The sequence below is a fragment of the Callospermophilus lateralis genome, unplaced genomic scaffold (assembly GCF_048772815.1).
Source record: "Callospermophilus lateralis isolate mCalLat2 unplaced genomic scaffold, mCalLat2.hap1 Scaffold_147, whole genome shotgun sequence".
In the NCBI taxonomy this organism is placed as follows: Eukaryota; Metazoa; Chordata; class Mammalia; order Rodentia; family Sciuridae; genus Callospermophilus; species Callospermophilus lateralis.
In genome coordinates this window covers 1969415-1977261 of record NW_027512606.1, presented here as the reverse complement: position 1 = coordinate 1977261, position 7847 = coordinate 1969415, and the positions used below count along the sequence as shown (strand labels likewise).

The 7847-nt window shown below is 45.0% G+C and overlaps 1 pseudogene; it reads left to right on the top strand.

The window, feature by feature from the left end:
* The first annotated feature begins 317 nt into the window (after nucleotides 1-317).
* LOC143390061 (hepatocyte nuclear factor 4-alpha pseudogene) lies at nucleotides 318-1693 on the top strand (annotated as a pseudogene).
* The last annotated feature ends 6154 nt before the right edge of the window (nucleotides 1694-7847 follow it).

Here is a 7847-nt window from a genome sequence, read left to right as displayed (position 1 = left end):
TTTATAAAAAGGCTCAATATCTACTTCAGGAGACACTGTCTCAAAAAAATAGGGCTAGGAATGTAGTTCAGTGGTAGAACACTTTCCTTGCATATAGTACCACTAGCTAGGTTCAACTCCCAGTACCCAGGGGAAAAAAGAAAAGGTCCTCATCTGATCAAGTCAGATTTTAAGCAATGCCCCATGAAATTACAAATGCTATATTTCTCCAAGTTCTAAAATGCTTCTCAGCCTACATGCTTACTGAATGAATACATGCTAGAGAAACATTAATCATGCTTCTCAGCCATGCCTAATTAATATACACAAATTAGAAAATGATACAAGGAGTACATCCTGCACCAGAAGCGTCTGGAAGCTCAGGAAACATCTGCTGCCTGGGCCCACTGCTGACCCCAGAGCCTGAAGACACATCCCCATCAGAAGTCACCAACCTCGCCGCACCCAACAGCCTGAGTGTCAGTGCCCTGTGTGCCATCTGCGGAGACCGGGCCACGGGCAAACATTAAGGTGCCTCGAGCTGCGACTGCTGCAAAGGCTTCTTCCGGAGGAGAGTGAGGAAGAACCACATGTATTCCTGCAGATTCAGCCGACAGTGTGTGGTGGACAAAGACAAGAGGAACCAATGTCGCTACTGCAGGCTCAAGAAGTGCTTCCAGGCTGGCATGAAGAAGGAAGCCATCCAAAATGAGCGGGACCAGATCAGCACTCGGAGGTCCAGCTACGAGGACAGCAGCCTGCCCTCCATCAATGCGCTCCTGCAGGCCGAGGTCCTGTCCCAGCAGATCACCTCCCCCATCTCGGGGATCAATGGCGACATCCGTGCCAAGAAGATTGCCAACATTGCCGATGTCTGCGAGTCCATGAAGGAGCAGCTACTGGTGCTGGTGGAGTGGGCCAAGTACATCCCAGCTTTCTGTGAGCTCCTCCTGGATGACCAGGTGGCCCTGCTCAGAGCGCATGCTGGGGAGCACCTGCTGCTTGGAGCCACCAAGAGATCCATGGTGTTCAAAGACGTGCTGCTCCTAGGCAATGACTATATCGTCCCTCGGCACTGCCCGGATCGGAACTGGCGGAGATGAATCGGGTGTCCATTCGCATCCTTGATGAGCTGGTGCTGCCCTTCCAGGAGTTACAGATCGATGACAATGAGTACGCCTGCCTCAAAGCCATCATCTTCTTTGACCCAGATGCCAAGGGGCTGAGTGACCCCGGCAAGATCAAGCGGCTGCGTTCCCAGGTGCAGGTGAGCCTGGAGGACTACATCAATGACCGGCAGTACGACTCGCATGGACACTTTGGGGAGCTGCTGCTGCTGCTGCCCACACTGCAGAGAATCACCTGGCAGATGATGGAGCAGATCCAGTTCATCAAGCTCTTCGGCATGGCCAAGATTGACAACCTACTGCAGGAGATGCTGCTGGGAGGGTCCTCTAGTGATGCACCCCATGCCCACCACCCCCTGCACCCTCACCTGATGCAGGAGCATATGGGCACCAACGTCATTGTTGCCAACACGATGCCCACTCATCTCAGCAACGGACAGATGTCCACCCCTGAGACTCCACAGCCCTCACAGCCCAGTGGCTCAGCGTCTGAGCCCTACAAGCTCCTGCCAGGAGCCATCACCACGATTGTCAAGCCCCCCTCTGCCATCCCCCAGCCCACCATCACCAAGCAAGAAGTCATCTAGCAAGCCACTGGGAGTCAGGGCTTCTGCTGGCTCACCCTAACCCCCTCAGAGAGTTTCTGGCGACCACTTGATCACAGCAAAGGAAGGCGTGACAACAGGGCCAGTCCCAGAGCAGCAATGGAAAGAGCAAAGGACTGAGAATGTGGCCTGAGGGCCACACTCATTGCCACCTTTGACCCAATGCTCTGGCCGACAGAGCTTTAACCTAGAGAGACCCAGGCTGGGAAGTCCTCTGCTGACTTGGATGACATTTCTCATGCTGAAGCCAAACTTCCTTCTCCTTCATCCATATCTACCCCCAAAGAATACTGTCTGAAGATAAGATGGGATCTTGCTTAAACACAGCTCCCCTCACCCCAGCTGGGACTTCTTCTCCCCTGGGCATGGTCATGGTGCCCAGACGTGGAGCCCTGGAAGTCCTCCTCCCTCTTCTGCTGCCCTCACCTCAAATGCCCCTCTCTGCCCTCTGCTGTCACCTTCCTCAGCCATCCCATCTTCTCCAAAGGCACTCTCCAGAGGTGGAGGAAAACTTGAAACCCCTCCCAAAGCCACTCCAGGAACATCTGGAGGCATTGACTGGGGCCAGGCAGAGGGCAGGAGACGATGGAGCAGGAAGATACCATTCTTCCTCCCCTGACCCCAGTGCACTTCCCTTCTCCAGGGACTGGCATGGGTGTTTGGAGCGATGGTCCCTATAGGTCTTCAAAAATGAGAGGACAGTCCAAGATAAAAACTGCCACAGGAACTTGTGGGGAGGGCGCAAGTAGCCAGTGAAATCATCCAGGAAGAGGCAGATGGGCTATACACTCGGCCTTTGCAGAAGGGCAGGGTTCTGGCTGGTAGAGCAGGGGAGACAGGATGTTCCAAAAGAGTACAGCCCAAGGGAGGCCCAGAGACAGGGAGGACGGTGTGGGAGACAGGCACCAAGGTGACTTGGCTCTCTGAGCCAAGAGGGTGCACTGGGGAGCATGGGACCTTGAATGCCAGACTGAGGGAGTAGCCTGGAGGGAAAGGACAACTGGGCTGTTAGGAGATGAACACAGTCTCTTAGTTAGAAGGTTAGGAGGGAACAGGGAGGTTTGACAGGAGCCCACCATGTAATCCAGGTGAGTGCTGAGGCCTCAGATGGAGAGGAAGGGGCAGGAGAAGCCTCAGGTCAGGGTCTGTTGAGGAGCAAGTACCCTCAGGGCCTAACTCAGGCTCTCCTTACTCCCAGGCACTGTCTTAAGGCATGGGACATCCATCCTCTCATGGAAAACTCCCTAGGACCTAGAGATTGTTACAGAAGACAAAATTGAGTTCTAATAAGTTAAGAGATGTTTTTTCCCCCTGAAACTCACACAGCTAGTCAGTAACTAGGTCAAGATCCAAGTCCCTCTGGATCAGACTAGGAAAGCTTAATCCACTGAAGGAACCCCCTGCCTTCACTATGATCAAACTGAGAGAACCCCAAGGCTCATTCCAGGAGCTTTTCCTATTCCCAGGATTTAGGTTGATTGGAGAATGAACTGAAATCCAGTGAGGGCCCAGAATCCTGTTTGCTGATAAATATTAAGGAGAATTCATGACTCCTGACCCCTTTTTGCTCTTTGCTCCCTAAGCCTGGGGGAGGGGCAGCAGGGGTCTGGTTTCTGGGGAACAGACAAACCCGTCTTCGGTCTAGGGGTGGATAGTTTGGGTGAAGAAGAGGGGAGGGATAAGAAACCCCGGGTTTCAGACTTTCTCTCTGGAGAATATCATTCGAGATACATTCTGGAAACCTTAAATCCCAGGATGGAGCAACCAGCACTCTCAGAATCTTTATGGCTTTGGGAAGATTCTTGAAAATGCCATTGACTGGTGGAAATAACAGGGTTGTTGTCCTGGGGCCAAAAGTGTGATTAGCTAGGAGAGCAAACTATTTGATGGAGCCCACCTTCCACCCAAGACTGACCCTTCTGAGTGGATAGGGGTGATACTCCCATGTCCAGAAATTCCACCATATGTGCTTGTTCCTGTTTGCTAGAGAACATGAAGAAGTATTGGAGCCATATGTTTAAGAGCAATCTCCACACCTCGGGGGCTGTCAGAAGCCAAGTCCAGATCCAGGAGGGACCATCTCTTGCTCAGAGCTCTCATGTCTTCCTCAGTCACCCTCACTCCAGTGCCTCAGAACCCCCAGCCAGCTGGCCCCAACAGGTCTGCACAGGGCAGTGAAGCTGGGATCATTCTGGTCATCATGGTCATTCCCACTCTGTTCCTCCCCGCCCGCCATGTTGCTTAGCCTCTATCTTGGGATAAGAAGTTCCCATGGAATGGAGTGGGGTCATGGTAGTCTTTAATGGTAGCAATTTGTGGGGAGGGGGTGGGCAGGAGACCCATTCTTGGCCCCCCATCCACACTTTTTAAAGGAGAAATCCATTCCACATTACTAACTTTATTGCATTGCAGGAAACACAAAATAAAGACACGTTTACTTTCCTTATTTTAAGATGAGGACAGTACATTGGAATTCGTTTTTCTGAGTTGTGGTCCTAAAAAATAATGTCTGATGGACACGAGAAGGGTTCATGGGAGGCAAATGTGGGCCCTATAAATTCTCCTCCAAGACATCTCTTTTAGGAGGTTCTCAGGAGCTTCTAGAATCCACACAGCTTTTCTGAGAGCAGACCCAGGAGAGGAGAGAGTTGAAATGGAGGCTCCCCAATTTCTTGCAATGACCAAGCCAGTTCTTTGCTAGATTTTCCTGTGATATGCCCCAATTAAGATAAATTGTGAAGTTCACATCTAGCAATTCTGGACGTGGGCTGGGTCCCATCAGAGTGATCTGCATCTTCCTATGGGTATGTGGATGTTCTTAGGTCCTACGCTGATCCCCAAGTCCCTGTCACTGCTGCCTGATGGGGCAAAGAAGCAAAAAAACATTTCTTACTCTTGTGTGTTTTAACAAAAGTTTATAAAACAAAATAAATGGCACATATGATTTCTAAAAAAAAAATGATACAAGAAAATAGAGCAAAATCTATGTTCTGCAGTAAATTGATTAGAGAGTTGTATCTTTTTTCTTTTTTGTTTGCTTTGTGTGTGTGTGTGTGTGTGCGTGTGTGTGAATGTGCATGTGTGTGTGTCTGTTTCTATATCTACAACATTCTTTGGTACTTGAGTTAAAACCCAGGACATCACATGTGTGAGGCAAATGCTCTACCACCAAGTATACCCCGAAACTTATTTTATTTGGGACAGTGTCTCTCACTAAGTTTCCCAGGTGACCTCGAATTTGTGATCCTCCTGTCTCAGCCACCCAAGTAGCTGGGATTACAGTTCTGCATCACTAGCCTGGCTAAAGGTTTATATCTTAACACCTGTCTATGACATTATAATATTCTCATCCTTGCTGACCATAGAGATGGCAAGGAAACCGGGCCTTGACCTTGACATCATAACCTTCAGAACGTAATGGTGTTTCAGTATTCATAGCTTGGCTTTGACTTCCCAGAACACTAGTCTATAGCAATCCCAGAGAAAGAAAGATAAAGAGCAAGTATAGGTCAGTATAGACCCTGTCTATGGGGAATATCAATCCCTCACCAAGAAAGTACAAAGCTTAATGTATTATTTTTGCTATCATTCAGCACCTCTGTCTTGGCTAGAGCTTTCTTTAGCAAGAATGAAAAATAATGAAGAGAATGTAGTCTGTAATAAAGGTTGAATGGCTTGTTTTAAAGTTGTAAAATATTCATGCTTAAAATTTCAAACTCTTTATGCTGTTTCCTAGGAAATGAGATGTCTCATCTATACTGGGGATCACGTCCAGGCCTGGTAACAACTGGCCAGAGCTGAGTGGCAATGAGTCTCTGCATTCCCCAGACCCCACTACTCCCTAAAGTCCAACCTTCATTTCTGCTTCCTGTCTTATATCAAGAATATCCTTATTGGGTTCCCTAGGTGTGAAGGTGAATCATGTAAATGCTGCAGTCAGACATGCTTTGGTTTAAATTCTACCATCTACTAGTTGTGTAAGCTTGGACATATTTCTTTCCTTGTTCATTCTGCCCTTTTGTTTTCTCCTTATAAAATTATAATTCTAACTACTTTGTAGGGTTTTGGGGAGAATTAAACATGATTCTGACAGCAAGTATATAGCTCAGTACCTCCATAAATTACCTGCTATTAAAGAAAACACAAATAAGTTTACATGAAATTCCCTGTACTGCCATCTCTTGGAGATAACCTTGGGCTAAGGTGTAGGACTCAGAGCCTGGAAGCTTCGCCTATGTCTGCCGCTGGGGTCTGGGGAGAAGTGAGCTGAGTGTTAAAACTCAAAAGACATTGAGTCTGTTTGCTAACATTCTCCTCTAAGGCTGATGATAGTTTTTACCCATGGATGCACATTAAAACCACCTGGGTAACAGTTTAAAAACTAACAATTCTCATTCCTTACCCCATACCCTGTAAATCAGGATCTATTGAAATGTACCTAGATTTTTTTTAAGGTCCCACTGTGATTCTAATGCACAGATAGGCTTCAGAACCACTGAACCATGGCACAAAAAGCAGGAGGCCTATCCAGCAAGACTCATGAAGAGGTCTACATTCTTTCTTTTTTTTAATTATAGATGGACACAATACATTTATTTCATTTGTGTATTGTTATATGGTGCTGGGGATTGAACTCAGTGCCTCATGCATGCTAGGCAAGCGCTCTGCTCACTGAGCCACAATCCTGGACCCGAGCTCTACATTCTTAAAACAAGCAGCTTAGGAAGCTTCACAACTCAGAAATTCCTTGTTCATCTAGCAGAAAATACTGTTCTAAACATGCCTGCCCTGCGGTTACAACAGTTGCATATTTAGAAAAATATGAAGACAAATGTTTATGGAATGTGTTTGTGTTTTTTACAATACTAGGTATTGAATCCATGGTTGTTCCATCACTGAGCTACCCCTGTAGACCCTTTCTTAACTGTTTATTTTAAAACCAAGTCTGATTAAGTTACCGAGGCTGGCCTCAAATTCAAAACCCTGCTTCAGCAGGGTTTAAATTCTACCCTTTTGACCTTGACATGACCTGTGAGTCAGGCTCACAGTAGCTGGGATTACATGGGTGCACCACCACACTCCATGGAATACGGTATTTCTTAAAGTGTATTCCCATGGGGTTTATTTAAAATACCGGTTCAGGTGCATTTACATAGATTCAGGAATAATAATTTTTAAACTTCAAAACATCACTGAATTTAGCAATACCATACTGAGTAAACAAGAAATAACAGATAAGGCTATTTGTATTTTATACTGAGGTAACTTTAAATTGCTGTAGTAAACTCCTAAGCTTTCTACTTAAAAATGGCAAAATCATCAATAGTTTTGTATGAAATGTAAAGCAACACTCTTAAAACAACACTCATATATAAGTTAACTTCCACTCCAATTTGGCTAATATTTATTAAACTACAGTAACATATCTAGGATGGCAAAAAAAAAAAAAAACCCACTAGTCATTCAAGCAATTTTATTTCAAAAAATAAAATGTTATTGTAATTCTTAAGTAATCTAATATGCAAATTAACTCAGAATATTTAAGTTTAAAAAACATTGTTAAGCACGATTTAGGCAGAGAGATAACTAATTTTGGAAAGGGGGCTTTTTTAAGGACAGGTCCATATTTTTTCAGGTCACTAAATTAGAATTCCGTTTGTATTTAAATGTAAATTTAGATGTGCTCTACTTATTTTAGCATGATTTTTTTAAGGAAAGAATATATTTGGATCACATAAACAAACCAAAAAAAAATTACATAAGAAAACATAATGTAACAATTTTTGTAAGCACCTAACATGAGCATGTGCTTAACATCTTCAAACAAAATGTACAATATTGGTACATTGGAGATATATATATATATATATATATATATATATATATATATATATATATATATATCTGACAAGTGTGCATTAGAGAAGTCTCTAATATAAAACATTTAAAATGTGGAGAATACTTGATTTTAAAATACAGAAAATAAATGTTAAGATAGGCACACCCACAATTCTTACAAAAACATGCTTGAAAAGATAAAATTCATCTGAGCACTCATTTCTCAGATATACAAAAGCTATGAAATCAATCAATGGATATTGCCTCCTGCTTTTGCACTATCTCACCACTGATTGGT